An 18,334-nucleotide genomic window follows, 5' to 3' on the forward strand; every position below is an offset into this window, starting at 1 on the left:
TACTGTTTTTCCCAACTTCTTAAGTTCCTTTATACTTCCAATTTTATTCATCTCTTTGCAGACCTGCCACCTCCTTTTTATAAAGTTGTAGGCTCTAGGTGCACTATTTTATGCAAGATATTGCACTAGATTCAATAAACATTTTCGTTAAGACTATCAAAATGATTTATAAGAAGACCCATGTATCATACGTCCCAAAATATACTGTCAAAAGTGGAATCTTCCAATACTGTAGTCTCCAGGGTACCTCTAATGACTTCCTGAATGTAATCCAATGTATTACAGGACTCTGAAGCATACTTTGTCTTCCTACTGTGACTACTTCCAATATTTGTCATTGGTTCAACTGTATTTTTGAAGTCCCCTCCAAGAGCTTTGTGATTTACATGAAGATTAGAGTTTTCATTTATTTCAGAAGCTTCTGCCCTTTATAATAATGATACAGACTAATAAAAATGTACAAGAAGAGAGAAGAAAGATGGAAATGGTGAAATAACATATTCCTTCAACACTTTCTTGAAGGAAACTGATGAGACCGAGGAAGTAAGGGATTGCTTGAGGTGTGGAATCAGACACCTGGAGGGGGTGAAGGTAGAACAGCTGGAAGTGCAGGTATAGAATTCCGTTCCTCTGGAGAAGAGGATTTGTCTGGTTAAACTAAAGGAAAGATGTGGGAAGGCAAAAACATGCAGAGAATGGAGAATACTAGCCTGATTATGGAAGCTTGATGAAGCTGGAGAAAGGGAGGTAAATGTTAGGCTAAGCTGGAGCTGGAATTTAGCAAAAGTAGAACTCGTGATGGGGAAGAGTAGCAAAAACGATTAATGAAACCCAGAAGGCACACCAACAATCATGCTGATGTAAGCACCTTGCAGACTTTAAGTACTGAATAATGGGGTTTTGAGGTTGCTTACGTGTTGTTGAAAATACAAATTTATTCTAGTAAATTTAGTATTGTAAAACCCCGATGAACTCAGTGCAAAGCCACACTTGGAACAGTATAAACAGTGATAACCATAGCTATGAGTCTTCCTTCTGCAGAGATGCAACTGAAACACTGAAGTGTCTTTACTGTAATATAGATCAACATAGTGGACTAAATTATTTTCCATTGCAAATTAAGTACGTGAATAATCTCTAATTGCTGTAAAGACACTGAGTTGACTTTTATTATCCTGAAGAACTAGAGCTGAAATGTGTTGGTTAACTGGTTGTGCGTGACGTAACTGTTGATTAGGTCCAGCCATGGCTTAACCTGTTGTTATCCCACTGGTTTACTTTAGAAAACTTGATTTTTGACTCTTCATTGGACGGACATCTAGCCTTCAAACTGATAACAAGAGCAATGAATCGTTCCCTGTCATCCAGTCAAAATGAACAGCTAGTGACAGAGAAGGGTGGGTAGAGCTGGAAGGAACAGACCTCAAGGGATAGTTCAGTGGAAGGTATAGTCCAATGGATCTGAAGTATAAGCTCTGTTCTTGATTTAAAAAAAAAAAAAAAAAAGAAAAAAGGACAAAACTGCAAGAAATAACAGTAAAGCTCTTTAGACCAATTATTACAAGAGTAGATCTGATCCCAGATCATTACAGTTGCTCTGGGCTGCATCAATTTTTTTGCAATGAAAACAAACCCTACCAAGATACTTATCAACCTTTCAATGCTCAAGTTGTCCCCATGTTTCCAGTGACTGAATGCTTATTCTCCAAACTTATCGAGGCAAATCCTTCAAAAGACAATTAAATTTGTTCTCTTACTTGCATAAATTGTTGTTTGGGTTTTTTTTTTTTGTATTCAAACATTTAATGAGATGTTTATGAGTTCTAATAAGATCATAGCTCAAATTTCTTTAGCAGTTGGATACGAACTGGAGAGCTGTCAGATGAGTTTCCATTTTAACTACAGCACCAAACCTGCACTTCTGAAATTGTACTTGAGGTTGCTGGCCATATCTTCAGTGACTGAAAGGAGTTTACGTCCAATAGCATTCAAAGGTAAGTCTGCACCTGAGGTAATATTTTTATCTTTTTATATTACCTGAGGTAATATTTTTATCTGTTCAGAAAATAAAAATATATGCTTTACATGCTTGTAGTTAATACATCACCAAGTTTTAAAAATCGGTTTCCATTAGGTTTCCCAGTATACAGGATCCAAAAATGGTAGTTAGAAACTTTAGAAAAATACTATCCTACAGTCTGTAAATCATTTAAAGAGCTGAGATCCAGCAGGATCTCATTTTCTTCTGAGTTAGACTGTCTACTAAGACAGAAATTCTTAAGGTACTAAAAGTATTTTTTCATATTCTTATTTTTTCATGCACACAATTTAACCATTGTCAGTATTGCGGAATAGTAGGAATTCGAGAACATTGCACAATTAAATTACTTCAAAAGCTTAGCAAAACAGCCACTGAAAAGTAATTCATGCATGTGTACCCTCCTACTTGATATATTGAAGATGTCTTTCAAAGATTGCGTGGTTTCCCATCGCTACAACTTAGAAAGGAGGCAGTACCCCTTTTTATTACCTTGATTCCTTTTTTGCCAGCACAAATACTGGATTAAAAAAAAAAAAAGTATATCCTGCATGTAGGAGAGGTGTCATAAACTTTAAGCCAACTGAACTTGAGGGATCTGTGGACTCTCACATCTACCTGAACAGCAGAGGAATTGAACTTGTTCTGGGGGAGTTGTTCCACATTTACGCTAGTATGAGTAAAAAACAGAAGTGGCTTGGGATTTTTACTCAAATAAGAATTGAAAATTACCGATTACTTGAAATGAAAATTCTAAGCACTTCATTGTCGTGTAGAAACAGTTATCAATATTAAGAGAAGATAAGGAAGCAGGTGAGTGCAGCCAAATGCCAATGTACTTTGCGCACTTCTGATAAAGGAAATAGCCCCTTGACCAAAAGCATGGTAGTTGCCTTTTTTTTTTTTTTTTTTTTTTTTTGCAGTAGGACTGCTTCACCCATCAGAATCTCAAGCAGCAAAAAGTCTAAACCAAGTTAACTGCAGTGGTGATTTCCTGCTCTGGCTTTCTAATATCAAAATTGCAAGTGTTTAATTAAAGTATTTCTTAGAAATTAAATAAACGGAAACACTGGCATAATGGGTCCAATATTGTGCTGAGCCTGTTTTTAATGAGGCTTTGTCTTCAGCAGAGGTACAAAAAAATAAGGGCAGAATCTGGCCCATATTTGGAGAGTAATGTTCAGAAAATGCACACAGCTGTTAGGTGCTGGTATGTAAGAGAAACGAAGGAATTAGGACGGTAGTGATAAATTAAGACGTACCCTTGTCTCTGAGAAATCCCAAAGCAGATGCCTTAAAATGTGCTCAGGCTCGCCTTGTGGCAGGTTCATTATCCCACACAATGGAGAAAATAACCATGAGATATAGTGGGTTACATTTATCCATTAGATTACGCTTAGCAAAGGTGACAGAAGGAAATGATTGAAGTCTTTTCTGCTCCCTTGCATACTCTTAATGCCCTCCATACATCCAACTGTCATGCCCTGGTTTTAGTTTAGTACCTACAGATATACACTGGGCTGTCCATTTAGGAAAAGGAAAATATATATTTGGGGTTTAATTTTACCATCTTCACAGAAATTGCTTTTTGATTAAGTGCATCTTTATTCAGTATATTATCATTTTAACTTTCTAGCAACAGGTTAGTAATCACAATGGTGTTTGGGGGTTTTTTTGTATCTCAACAAAGAAAAAAATATTTGGAGAGTCTGTAGTTTGTCCCATCTACTTTTTGGCTGATTGTGTTTGGATTTCGTAAATATTTTTAATACTTTTAGTTAGCCTTTTGGAGGATATTTGCAGCCTCTACATGATATTAACAGGCTTTTGTCTGGAGACTGCAAAGGCTCAAGTGTGTCTGACTTTTATGTCAGCTCTTAGATACTTGACCTTGATTATACAAAATTATGAAATAAAAAAGGGGTTTTCCACTGGCTTGTTAATTAAGTAGTGATATTTCTGCTGGCAAGAGGTGGATTATTTTATTTTCTCGCTGAACAGTTTGCAAACTGCTTTCCTATCACCCCAAACATCATCAACACAAAGACATAGCAAAAAAAGAGGCATTTAAATCCTTCTCAAACTCATTAGTTTTATTAGTAAGCAGACTTCAAAACCAAGAAAATTTTATGTAGGTAATAATGCAACATATAATCACCTTTGGAAAAACCTGATCTTTCCATTAAATAGTGAAATTAATCAAGAACTTCTAGTTCTTTTCAGGGTTGTTTCATTGGTAGGTTTTGTTGGTGTTTGGTTTTTTTTTTAAGACTTTCTGTAATTATCAAGTTCCTTTCAAAGACCAAGGAAGGAATAAAAGCATCTATCCATAGTTTATTTCACAATCCTTTGAAAAATCAATCTTAACCAACTTGTACCCTTCTTTAATCCAAAATTTTCAGAATGACAGATACTCTGCTGTGTGGTGGTTTCCCTTCAGTATGACTCAATAATGCTTTCTGTTTGCTAGAAAGAGAGGTCAACAGCTCCATGGACTTGCATAACATTTGTACACATCAGTGACATGTCATTAAAGGCAGGACAACAGTGAAAGGCAAATCAACAAAATTGAGAATCATCGCTAATATGAATATAGAGGTACAAGAGCGAGAGCAGACTGAGAGTGTCCTTTGAGTGCTCTTCCAAGAAGGATGTCAGATAGATATGCCTCACCCTGGCCAGTTCTTTCAAAAAAATTAACTAAAGACATGCTAGGAGCCTGGGGGGAAAGTAAAGGAAAGTTTACTTTAACTTAGTGTAGAGAAAAAAGAAAGTCTTCTGGGTGACAAAATGTCGTATGTTCTCAGGTCATAGTTTGCAGGCGTTGGCAAGGTTTTAGCTGCCTTCTATCTTACTGGTCCTTCAAAAGGGATATATTGCATTGACAAGAGCCACTTTAAAATCCATTAAAGATAAGTAAAACTGTCAAGCCCATTTCTTCTGCTTCTGTCTGTTCCATAATAAGCAAGAAAATAACCCATTTGTTTTTAAGGTATGCAACTGCTTCCTCTGTTGCTAAGATGTTTTGCTGCAGCTGAGGAGCTCTGCTGCTGAACTGTTAAAGTTCTTTGCTCTTCATTTTCCAGAGAGGAAAAAGCCCTAACACAGTGATCAGGACAAACTGGTTTGGGTTGACTATAGCAAGCTTGTACTGCAGGTTCCAGCCCCGAGCGCTATGCCTTTGCTCCTTCTGGAAAACTCTAATAACTCGAGTCTTTCTTCCACTCTCCTATTTTTTTTGGTTTCCTACACACCCTTCTTGATATATTTATCGTGTATAGGAGTGTGAGATCTGTTGAAGCTGCACTCTCTTCTCCTGCAGAGCACAGCCTTCTCTCCTCTCTCTGATGCTGCGTGCACTCACTGAGCATCCCTGGTATTTTGCACACTCACAGGAGAGCCATGAAGGCAGCAGAGTTGAGACCAGTGACCCTCTTCCAGAGCTTCTCTAAGACAGATATTCAATCATGGCTTCTAAAACTGTGTATTATTGCAGCTTCTTAAAATCACATAATGTTGGGCCGATTAATATGGCTGTTAATAATTGCAGCAACAGCAGATTTCAGCTTCTGCAGTTTTGTTTCTCTGTGTCAATGTAGTTGAGCTTATAGGAAACAATCTTGGTTTCTTAACACACCATTTTTTAAAAAAACAGGAAAAGGTAAGGCAAACAGACTTTCTTGCAGGAAGGTGTTTGCAGATCTGCATTCTCAGGCCTCTTCCCTTGTTTTGCATGGGTTGTTTGCTGTACCCAAATTACAGAACAGCAGCTTGAATTCCCACTGGTTTGTTTCACCCAGTGTCTTGTTAAGGGTGGAGGAAATGCAAGTTATGCAAAGTTCATTGTTAATCTAATTAAACTCTCAACAGTCTAATCAAATACTTATTAGTAGTCATGGTACAATAATAGTAATATTTATAGTTGCAATTATATGCAGTTAACGTGCGAAGAAACGGTAGAATCTATCTTTTTCTCTGACCCTACATTTACCCTCTGAGGGGAGACAATTTCATGCCGGTATAGCAGGGTACGGCCATACCATTTTAATACAGTAGGCTCTGTGTGTTTGGTTATGCGTGCAGGGAGAGGTGAAGGTAAAGGGGATGTCCAAGACACGAGGCACCTCTGAAGTAATACCTTATCCCTCCCTTCTGCATGGAGATGTGATAGTACGACACCCTCTATTTTTTCTCTCCTTCTTGTTTCTCCTCTTTTTTATTTATTTTATTTATTCTTTTCTTTTTGTTTGATGCTGCTATTTCCAAAGTCTTCATATTGCTTTATTAGCTATTAAGTGCTTCCTTTTAAGACAGTGGACTTCAGAGGGGATTCTTCTGGATTCCTAAGGTTTTTCAAAGGAAATATTTGGGACAGCCAGAGGAAGAGGCTGCTGACAAAGCATACTAGTAACTGTAGCTATCAAAATGGCCACTACTTTGGAGCTAAGTGCCTTAAGGAAAAAACTTTTTAAAGCAGGTACCTATTTAAAACTAGTTCCTGCTTTCAATGTTGCAGGTAATAGATGAGCACTATTTTCATTAGGGCACAGGGATAGTTTCTCTCTATTGAAATAATTAATTATACAAACAGCCAGAAAAGCTGTATCAATAGACATATGCACATGGCCCTTTTTTCACTTAGCTGCTGCGCTTGCCGTACACAAGCAAGATCTCAATCATAAATCAGGGAGTGGTGTTAAAGTGGTGTTATATTGGGCTTGCCAGCCCAAGCACTTGTACCTTGCAATTGTAAAAGTGAATTTTTACTATGTTGCTACCTGGTTTATTTCTAATATATGAAAAATTTGACTTTTAATCTAGATACTGTCATAATGTTTGCAACCTGTAGTGTAGCAGCATATCACCTGGTTTGTTCCAACTCACACGGTTTTCCCTGTCTGCTGTGTTTTTGTGTCCACTTTGGACTAAGAATGGGCTAAGGATTCCCTACCTGCATGAAATTATTTTTCTTATAAAATATATTTATCAAGGGCCTGAGAAACACTGTCTTGAGGTAAAAGGCAACTAGCAGAGAGGCAATTGTGTGAAAGAATGAAGAACAGATAGCTGTCTGTAAGTTTGGTGCTGTGACCCAACAGAAAAAGATGGTTCTGCTGAGATATCTCAGTGTACAAAGTCGTTTATAGGATGGAAATAATAATGTATTTTTTGTTTTGAAAATACAACATATAGTTAAAGGATCCAAAATCTGGGAAATGGTATGCAGGCTTCAACTTAGTCCTACTTAACTTTTATTAGTAGTATAAGACTGTGGAATGTGACAGGTTGTGAGGAAGTAGGCAGTGTTTGAAAGACCTTTTAAATGGTAACTTCAAACACAGTCTCTTTCCTCTTTGGTTATCAGTCTATTTAGGTGTGTTATAAATAGCAAAGATAGATTGTTAGATACTTTCAGTAGGAAAGAGCGGGGGCAGGACAGGGAAGTAATAAGTTATATGAGATACCAATCATATTTCCATCAACAGAAAGTGACTCATGATTCATAAAAGCTTTCTTTATACTAGAATACATTGTTTAGAATTTTGTTTAAAAATTAAACAGAACATCTAACTTTTCAGCAGCTGCAACTTCCTGGCCTGATTTCCAAGGGACATTCTATAAATAAAACATATATTTCAAATTCTCTTTAGAAGAGCCCATAGGCAGCTTTGGTGGGATATTGTTTTTCAGCACAGCCTTATTAATTTGCCAGTCGAACAATGCTTTTGCAAGGAAAGCAGTGAGTAAGAAGCGTGTTTTGAGTTGGCAAGTCAGAATAAGGCACCTTGCAAAAACAAACATGCAAAAGAAAGAAAAAGATCTCTGCAAAATCCAAAGCAAAATCTAAGCCAAGATTGCTGTTCTGAATAGCAAAGTACAGCAGCATGGTGAGATTTCAGTCAGCTCACCACCTGTGAGTAATCCTCTAAATAAAGGTATAAATTTCACAGTAAATCCTTCTGCAAGGCTTTCAAAGCCCTGCACATTACCAAGAAAATATGCAGTGCACAATTCAATATGATCTATGGGGTAAAAGGAAGGCTAGAAGATAATCCTTCTGTCACTTCCTTGTCACGCAGACTATTTGCACATACGTACATAAAAGAACCAGTTTCTCTTCTGGTGCCTTTGCTGAGACTCCATAATACAGAGTGCATCAGAGGCACTGGAGGGCAGGCCTTAACTAGGCACTCAAAAAAAAAAAAAAAAAAGAAAAAAAAAAGAAAAAAAGGGAAAGTCCTCCCTTGAAGGGCTTTCCCACCCTTTATTGTTAAATTCTGCTGTCAGGGGTGGCAGTTGACAGTATCTTAGGAGCAATTGAGCTACCTTGGAGCCAACGGAGGCAGCAGGTTGACACATCACGCTTGTTGGCAGGCAGTTTTAGTGTGGGGACAGAAGACCACACCCCAGTGATATTTCTCTGTTCATGACATGTATGGGTATACATTTGTTTTATTATTTGCTTGTTTTAACTGCGTATACTTAGTCAGAACAATGTATGAGATCTGGTGTGTCTCCTAACTTTAGTAATGGCTATATCTGTACCATTTAATAAATGGGCCAGGTACGGCTGGCCAAGTGGCACAAAATAGCGTGGCTTGTGTACTGTGCACTTAAGCTCTCATCCTTCCTCCGACTCCCCCAAATAAGGTGGCTACGTCCAGGCTGCTAACCATGAGCAGTGCCTCGCATGAGCTATCCCCTGAGCTAAGGCCAAGCACTGACTGGGGAGAGCAAGCCTTCAAATGAGCCCTAACCATGCCAGGGAACATGCCAAGAGTGAGGAGGTGCAGATGCTTGTGGCCCAGCTCTCAGCCTGTGTCCTGGCCTTGTCCTGTTTACTGGAATAGACAGAGCACGTAGCCAAAGGGGTCATATGAGAGCACAGCACTGAATGTTTTCAGCACGCTAGGGACGTTTGCCCTGCTGGCCTTGGCAATGTTTTCTCATGTACCACTTCTGTGCATATGCTCATTCCCTTCCCCTCCTTGCTTTCCCCTGCCTGCACCCTACCTTTTCATGAACATCTAAGAAAGGTGGTCCGAGCAAAAGGCCTGTGGTTATACTTCATCCTGATCGCATCCTCTAATGATTGGAAACACTTCTTGAATTTTAATCTGCACAGCCATCTGAAGGCCAGGCACATCTGGTCTGGGAGCCCCAGTCACAGACTTGGGAGGAAGGACTGAGACTCTACCACCCTTTAAAAAAATAATGTTCCCAGGAATATACAGGACTGCAGAAGGCTAACTGCTGCCCTGCCAAGGAGCCTGCAATAGTGTGTGTACTCCTGTGAACTTCTGCAGAAATCGCATAGTTTAATTTTTGGCTTGGTTTGATTCCAAGGGCATACAGAGCTCTAACCCAGGCCACCCTGTTACACACCAGTGACTTTCCCACTGATGGGCAGTATATGCCTCTGGGGTACAAACACAAACTGTGGGTAAAAGTAAAGAGAACCGCCTTAGAGTGGAATAATTGTTATCACAAGTACTAACACCAGAACTGAGTATTTTCTCCTGTTAATATGGCAGCAGTATGCGTAGTAATGCCATCACAGAAAAGGCAGTGGTAGAGAGGACTATGTGGGTGACTAAGGTCTCTCTGTTTTATGTAGGTGAGTTCATAAAGTGAATAAAATGCTCCCCCAGTGATCTGTGAGTTCATGCCCTGCTGCCTTCCAGCAAGACAAGAGCTCCCTAGTGCCCAAACATTTTTCAAAATACTGTATAGGATCTAAAATCACTGCAGTGTTGGAAAAGTTTCCCAATACTAAATTTTTCTGTCTGTGATGGTGGAAACGTGGTGGAATGGCAAGAATTACTTTCAGGTTGCCCTGGGCCAGACCTTAAGAGCTGAGAGTGTGGTTTGATTTAGGCTAGCAATTCTATGGGCACAAACTGGTTAAGGCATGCAACCCATGAGCATCATATAGAGGAATTGTCAGTAAAGGGCTGTGTGTTTGCTTGGAGGTTATTTTAGTTCTTTTTATAGTTTACAGAACAATTAATCAAAGAGACGTTGTCTTATTAACAGAATACTGTGATGAGTTGTCTTCACCAGTCAAAATCCAGAACAGGGATCAGGAAAACTAGAAAACAAACACAGAAACACAGACATAAAACTATGCAAGGGGGAGGAGGCATCCAACTTCACAAACTCCAACACAGGAGAGCTGATCCTGTTCACACTGAGATCAAGGACAAACTGTCTACTGGCTTTGAACCAAGAAATGGTTCAAAATTAAGATAATAAGAAAATTTCCTTTTTCTTTGCCTATTCTTTTTTTTAAGTGCTTATTATTTTGCTCATTTGAAAATCTATTGCCTCCATTCTAAGAAGAGTTTTTTTCCAGGATCAGAGATGTCTTACATTCCTCAAGTGCAATTCATTTCCAATAAACCACTCTATGTTCCGTATCAGCTATTAACATTTCTAGATTGTAAACCTGACAGGTTTCACAGATTTGCTTTTGTTTCCTATTAGTGTGAAGCTAAGATTGCGAGGTTAATGTTTAGTATTCTGTGGAGACTGAGCCACTCTTCCTGTGTCCATGACTTTGGCCTGTGGTGAAACTAAACTGCCAAAATAAACCAGAAAAAGCACTTCTTTCCTGAAATGGCTGAGGTTTGAATAATTATGGTTTTAACAACCAATGCAACAAAGAAAAAAGATGAAAAATATAAAATATATTAATCCCCCAAAAAGCAAAAATAAGAAAATAATCTGTAACTAAATATTTACTCGAGAACAAGTGACTACCTCAGAAAATAGTAGTAGACAAGAACCATACAGAAAAAGCTAGGCTAGTGCAAATTGCCATTAATTCCTTTATGATAACTTATGACACCATGGACATAAGCAGCCACAGACTTGAGAGATATCATGGGAGCTGCAGTCACCCAGAGTTCCAGCCGAAGTTCCCTAGCTGAGTTGTGGACAGAGAAGAAGGCATTGCAAACCCACTGTTTCCTGGTATTGCTAGAGGCCAGATGGAAGTCTCCCATCAGTTTATTACTGTAACATCAAGTCAAAGTATGAAAATGATTGAGATCATGCCTTACATAAAGTCTTGACCAGTTCTGTGCTGGACTACGGGAAGGTCGGGGCAAAAGGGCCACTTTGTGTGCTGACCAGGGACAAATGAAATCCTTTTGACTTGCTGTATCAGAAGCTCTGGTTGTACCTATTTGGCCGTCACCTAAGCCTCCCTTAAAGATGCAAACAAACAAAACCCTTTCTTGTTCAGTCCCTGGTTAGTGGTTGAAACTGCTTTAAGCATTTACAGTAAGCTGTGTCTGGATTCTCAATGGATAAACAAGCTAATTTTTTAATCATAGACTAATAGAATGGTTTTGGTTGGAAGGGACCTTGAAGATCATCCAGTTCCAACCCCCCTGCCATAGGCAGGGACACCTCCCACTAGACCAGGTTGCCCGAGGTCACATCCAGCCTGGCCTTAAACACCTCCAGGGATGAGGCCTCAACAACTTCTTAGAGCAAACTGTTCCAGTGTCTCACCACCCTCACAGTATAGAATTTCTTCCTAATGTTTAATCTAAACCTGCCCTCTTCCAGTTTAAAGCCTTTCCCCCTCGTCCTATCACTATATGCCCTAGTAAAAAGTCTCTTACGCAGTTCTCCTGTAGGCCCCCTTTAGGTACTGGAAGGCCGTGATAAGATCTCCCCAGAGCCTTCTCTTCTCCAGGCTGAACAGCCCCAACTCTCTCAGCCTCTCCTCATAGGAGAGGTGCTCCAGCCCTCGGATCATCCTCATGGCCCTCCTCTGGATGCGCTCCAGGTCCATGTCCTTCTTATGTTGAGGACTCCAGAGCTGGATGCAGTACTCAAGGTGGGGTCTCACGAGAGTGGAGTAGGGCAGAATCACCTCCTTTGACCTGCTGGCCACACTTCTTTTGATGCAGCCCAGGATGCGGTTGGCTTCTGGGCTGTGACCGCACATTGCTGGCTCATGTTGGGCTTCTGGTCAATCGGCACGCCCAGGTCCTTCTCCTCAGGGCTGCTCTCCAGCCATTCCCCTGCCGAGCCTGTATTTGTGCTTGGGATTGCCCCGAGCCAGATATAGGACCTTGCACTTGGCCTTGTTGAACTTCATGAGGTTGGCTTGGGCCCACCTCTCCAGCCTGTCCAGGTCCCTCTGGATGGCATCCCTCCCCTCCAGTGTGTCTCCCTCGCCAAACAGCTTGGTATCATTGGCAAACTTGCTGAGGGTGCACTCAACCCCACTGTCCATGTCGCCAACAAAGATGTTGAACAGTACAGGTCCCAGTACTGACCCCTGAACGCCACTCATCACTGCTCTTCACTTGGACATCGAGCCATTGATGGCAACTCTTTGAGTGTGACCATCCAGCCAGTCTTTTGTCCACTGAGGGGGATGTAAAGCTTATGTCTATAAAAAAACCACAGAATTTGATTCATTGTTCCAGTGTGGGAAAAAGGCAACTTACGATGAAAAATCACACTAAGGTTTTTTTTTTTAATTATTATTATTATTTAAATAAAACCAAACTAGAAGTACATTTGTAGGTTCATGAATAGGAACAGCAAGAAAGTAATGTGGAACATAGGTTTTGATCCAGTGTACGAATACAATGTGAACAAACTAGTCAGTTCTAGATGGCTTAATACTTGGGCTAGCTGGCTGCCTATATGTGTCATGTGTCATATTTCCCACCTGACCCCCCATCACTTAAATGCCTGTTGATGTGGGAAGAAATTTGTTATTTTGAAAACTCATTTTAATGCAGCTTGGTTCATAGAAAGATTCCTTCAAATTTTCTACAACACTCAAAATGTAAAGGAGTGATTGTCTGATACTGGGAACATGTAGCAGAGCTTTTTTAAAAAGTAAGAAATTCATGTTAACTTTAAGGTTAATTCAATGCACTTAATTCCACTTCCCCAGGCTAGAGAGATGGAAAAGAAATGGTAATGTGAACAGCAATGAATTAAGGAATTAAAATAAATTTGCAAGAAAATTCTGTAGCCAAACTGACCTGTGTTGATGGAAATAATTTGGTAGAGACCTTAATAATAGTAAAGTGGATCCAAATGGTTTTGCGTTGCAGCTTGGTTTCATGTCTAACATTGGAGCTGGCAGGCACATACCACACTCAACCAGAGGGCTACAGCAGGACTATCTTGGATGTGCACCAGACATGACTTAAATCTTTATTTGTGTAAATAAAAGAATGAGTCTTGCTTACTAACTATTGGCTAAGACAGATAAGGCAAACAAGAACGTATTCATCTGGCTAAGAACAGATAGATTTTTTTTTTTCTTATGCTTTGAGGTGACCCTATATAAGCAAAATCTGGGCTTTTTTTTATTATTTTATTTTATTTTTTTTTAACGAGAAAGGATATAGCATCATTTTGTATTCCTCTCAGTAGAGTGCATTTAACTGGCTTCAGTACTGCCATAAGTTGACAGTACAGATTTCTGGTCTGGAGCTGGCTAATGTTTACTGCAGATGGATCTCAGGACTCTTACAAGCCTGAAAAAATGGAGCTGCTGAGGGACCCTACAAAGCAATATAAGTGTGTTCCTGGCGGAATAAGTAAGCTGTAACTTTAGGTCTATTGGATTACTTGACGTGCTTCATAGGTCAACTCGTGGAATAACGTCAGCTAAAACCTCCCAACAGTGATTCTCTATCTGCTTTTCTTCCACCAACTGGGTGAAAAAAAAAAAAAAAGAAAAAAAGAAAAAAAGAAAATTCTGGCAATCTTTTATTTAGAGGAGGTTCTGCTTGACTTGTAGTGAACAGTCCATCGTCCTTTCAGTTTCTGCTGTGTTTTTGTCATATTCATAGATTTCAAATATTCCAGTAGTTTTACTACTTTGGTAGCTAAGTCATGGGTTATTCATCACACTTATTTTTAATGTGGCTTCTTTGCCCTCTATTTAATGTGTTTACTAAAATGGGTTTAATGCAACATATGAGCATGCATAAGAATTATGATTATTTTTTAAGTACCAGCAGCAATGCTTTTGTTAAGAATTTCAGCTCCTGACAACTGCACCTGAAATGCTGAGTAGCAAAACTTCAATGTTCAGTTTGTATGACACCAGGAGGTAACTCTGTGCTAAGAGGCTGCTCTCACTATCTGCATTGGGTATCAGCTGAAAAGTTTAAGACATAAGATTCATTTCATTCCTAGGAGCTATTATGAATTCATCCTTTTTGTAACAGAGATTGAAGTGTTTTGAATGAAAATGAAAAATATTAAATACAGAAATATTAAAAAGTTGACAGATAATTCTGTACTCTTATAAATGTGTTAAAGATATATGTGAAGGTGGCAAAAAAGCCCTTAGTATTGTGTGCAAAATTTACTTAGAGCGGAGACACAGGGTAACTACTTTATTTCATCTTTTTCATTTATACAAATTGGCAGCATTTTTAAAACAGCTCTTTCACATCAGCTCTGTACATAACTGGCTAGTATTATTTGCTGAAATACCACTTCTTATCTTCCATCTCTTTACTGGCTGTTGTCCACTTTTCAGCTACTCCTCTGCATCTTCTGACTCGTTGGACTTCTTTGGGAGATGATTTATAGTGCTTTAGATTGTCTTTGTATGCTGCCTGCTTTTGTTATTTTTTTTTTCTTAGTAGTATGTCCCACTACTAGTAAGGAGCATTCAGGTTTTTTGTGAATAACTGTGAAGGTGGCTCTCAGTGTGTTGCAACTATGTGGCAGTGATGAAGGAATAAGGTTATTTAGTTTGAAGCCATAGTTCTTAGGAGCTTAATTACTTAAGATTTTCTTCTGATATGACAGAAAAGTTTCCATGCTTGTGTTTCAAACTGGATGCCTTACTGTTTTCATTGTCGCCATTCTGTAATTGTTTGATGACACCGGGAACAAGAAATACCTCATACTTTCTTTTGCAGGGAATAGTATAGAAAGATGTGTCCTCACGAGGAATGAGAGAGGACAGTAAGGGATTATTGTCATTTTTCTTATTTCTTTAAAAAAAAAAAAGCTGTTTTTAATAAGAACCTGGAATTACTCGTATGTAGTCCATCAAGGCTTTTATGATCTTCAAAACAGGGAATGCTTTTTGTTCCAGCTGAAGTCACATACCAGAGTGATGAGCATCAGAAACCCTAGAGAGGCAGGAAGACAGATGTCCTATAAGGTTAAATTCTTTTCTTCTCTGTGTTGACTTTTTCTGTAGAACATACCATAATGTGGCATTAGCTCCAACTCTTGCTTTTAAGAGTAAACTGAAATAGTTATTTCAGGCCATATTCTTATTGTCCCTTGTTTTAATTTCCGGTTTTACATGTGTTGTAAAGCTCAACAAGACGATTTCTGTTGTGAGACCTAAATACAACTTTATCATAGTGTATTAAAAAACATGATGACGGTTATTTGGTTAGCCACCAATTTCCTTTCTCATGCTCTCAGTCTCAGATTACTAAACTATCATCTGGCATTCTCAGACATGCTAACTAATTGCCCTGTAGTAGACAAATAAAGAGCACATTTTACAAGTAATGTGTGGGACGTACTAACTAATGTCAATTCATATGTTGCCTGGATACAGCTTTTATTTGTGTTTAGGATTATTTAATTAACTTCTTAATTGTAAAGTACAGAGAATTGAAGCATACAGTCCAAAGTCTAGTCAATGGAAAAACTCAATAGACTGTAATGGACTTTGGCTCGGTCACCTACTGCTACGGTCATCAACTGTATTGCAGTTGCAACATAAATGATGAAAATTAAAAAGGGCTTAGATTAAGTTGAAGGAGGTTGTGTGGACAGGGAAGATGTCGTTAGGTATACCAGACTAATGAAAATGCATTTGTAGAGAGCATTGTTCAACACATGTTGAACAAGTGAACATTGTTAGTCTTTCTAATAGGTTAAGCATGAAGGTCCTGTGGAAGAACTATATGTGGTAATGGGTAGTGGTCTCTGCTTTATACTGGCCCTTCTTATGGTTTCGGGATGCAAGTCACAGGAAATAGTAAACGTTTGATATCAGCATATACTGCTCAATGTTCAATAAAGAGACAGAAGGAAGTACAGAAGACATATAGGTAATGTTTAAAAGTGAGCCATGGCTCCCTCTCTGTAAACCTCTAGAAACACATAGTATAGAAATGAACCTGGTGTCTGAGTTAATTGAGGAAGATGACTGGAGTTGAGGCCTCTACACTTAGAGTTGTTGATCTGGGAAGAAGGGAACACTTCATTCATTTGCCCTCGAGCTAGGCTGAATTTCCATCCAAGAGGAGAAGGGGAAATAGAACAATACAGCAAAATTGTCAGATTTAAGGAATTCTTCGCACCAGCTGAAACATGAGTGTATCATCAAGCTGCATGATGCTGCCTGTGCAATATGAGATGGGGACATCAGTTGCTTTTTTTCAAATTCAAGTTAGAAGTACAAAAAGTCCACAAAACGTTAAATATATGCTGTCTACTCTAATATCCTCTCAAGGAGGTTTAGAGTAGGTGAAAACACCATAATAGTAGCATATCTTTTAGTGTGGTTGTGTCTGCCAGACCTGGTTTGTGGTGAAATGAGGGGGTTTAGTGTAAAACATCTAATTTTAGTATTATCATGAATAATATGAAAGGATCAAAATAAAATAAAAAAAAAGGTTATTGATAAAAAAAAAACAGTGAACTGATGACCCAGTTAAGAATATGGTAAAAGACCATTTTAGTAGGGTTGAAAGAATCTAGAGGAGGGCTTTCCACACACAATGATGTGGAAATAGCTGCCCAAGCTATATTGTCATTTCCAAAGCGCTGCTGCCACTTAGCCGTACCTTGGTGTGCCTAGGAAACTAGGGTTTTGCTATTCTTTTTCTCTGTACATATTCAATGTTACATGGTTACATGTTACACCAAGTACCTTGCAGATCATGTATAGCTTAACTGGAATGTCAGATGATAATTCATGACACTACCTGGGTAGATTTACTTAATTTGCTCAGGGAAAAAAAAAAAAAAAGGTGGGATATTAAATGAAAGGATCCACGTACTGTCTAGTGCCTTGACAACCTGGAGCCAAACACCATCCCATGGGTTACGATGTGCTGAACTGATGGATGGTAAAATTCCCACCATATTACTTTAGCTGGGTAGAAAGGGGAAAGATGGCAATGAGCACTGAACCCACCCAAGAGCACTGAAAATTTGAAGGGTAATGAGTGCCCTGTGCAGATAAGAGAGAAGATGCGGAGATGAGGGCCAGGAACCAATGGGCACAGAGCTGGCGGGCTCTGTTCCCTGGGACTGGAGGCAGAGGCAACCCAGAGCAAAGCGAGCTCTTCCTGCTCTTCTCTGGAGGTGTGACTGATGGCTTGCTGCCTTCTGTGCTCATCCTTGTAGGTGCAGAGGCTTTCTCCTTGTTCAGGCTACTTAGAACCTGCAGCATGAATTAAAGCAGTGGGAAATTATGCATGGCACGGATAGATGAGCTGCCCTTTCTGAAACACAGCCATCTGACGGGTTACAAGGTTGCTGTATTTGTTTTCCAAAATGTTTTTTACAGAGGCGACGGTTTACTGACTATGAATATTTTCAAAGACCTGCTTAAACAAAAGCTGTGAACTTAAACCAGTCTGCTTTATTAGAAGCCAAAGGTTTGCATTTGCTGTACTGAATGGAATTTTCTAGTGCCGTAATCTGACAGGAATGGAAAATAAAATAAAATTTGCACGTTTAAAAATTAAAAGAAAAAACATCTTTTTCAGCAGTTAAGGTTAAATAGCTATAGATATGCACACATAAATACATAGGTTGAACATCACCTCTTTCCACACTACTCCAGAATTTTGCTCTCACACTGGAACCCTTCTGATTTGTTGCAAAAGGGAGACTTGATTTCTTTGCAGTGATGATATGGTGGATTTGAGTCACAGCCTAACAGAGTTAAGGTGTTTTATGCACCACAGCTTAATAAGAAAAAAATCCTCAGGATGTTTATTTGAGTGTTATTTACCAGACTTTGTTTATACCAGTACGAAATCCATCTAATTAATTGGATTTTTTGAGATTATGTGCAGCTGAAATACTAAAGACTGAACTCTTTCAGAAAGATTTCCTTTGCTTCAGTACAATCTGTCCCTAACCCAGTTTTTACAGACTTTTATGGTATCTACCTTACAGCCTATTAGTCCCTCAGAAAAGCTGATCCAAATTTTATAATTTTTTTTTTCCCCCAGATGATTTTTCAGAATCCAGGAGTTTCTCTCTAAAATCTTTTTCTTGCCTCGTTATTTCCAGGTGATTCTGAGC

Source organism: Charadrius vociferus, unplaced genomic scaffold (assembly GCF_000708025.1).
Source record: "Charadrius vociferus isolate BGI_N301 unplaced genomic scaffold, ASM70802v2 scaffold90, whole genome shotgun sequence".
Lineage (NCBI taxonomy): Eukaryota > Metazoa > Chordata > Aves > Charadriiformes > Charadriidae > Charadrius > Charadrius vociferus.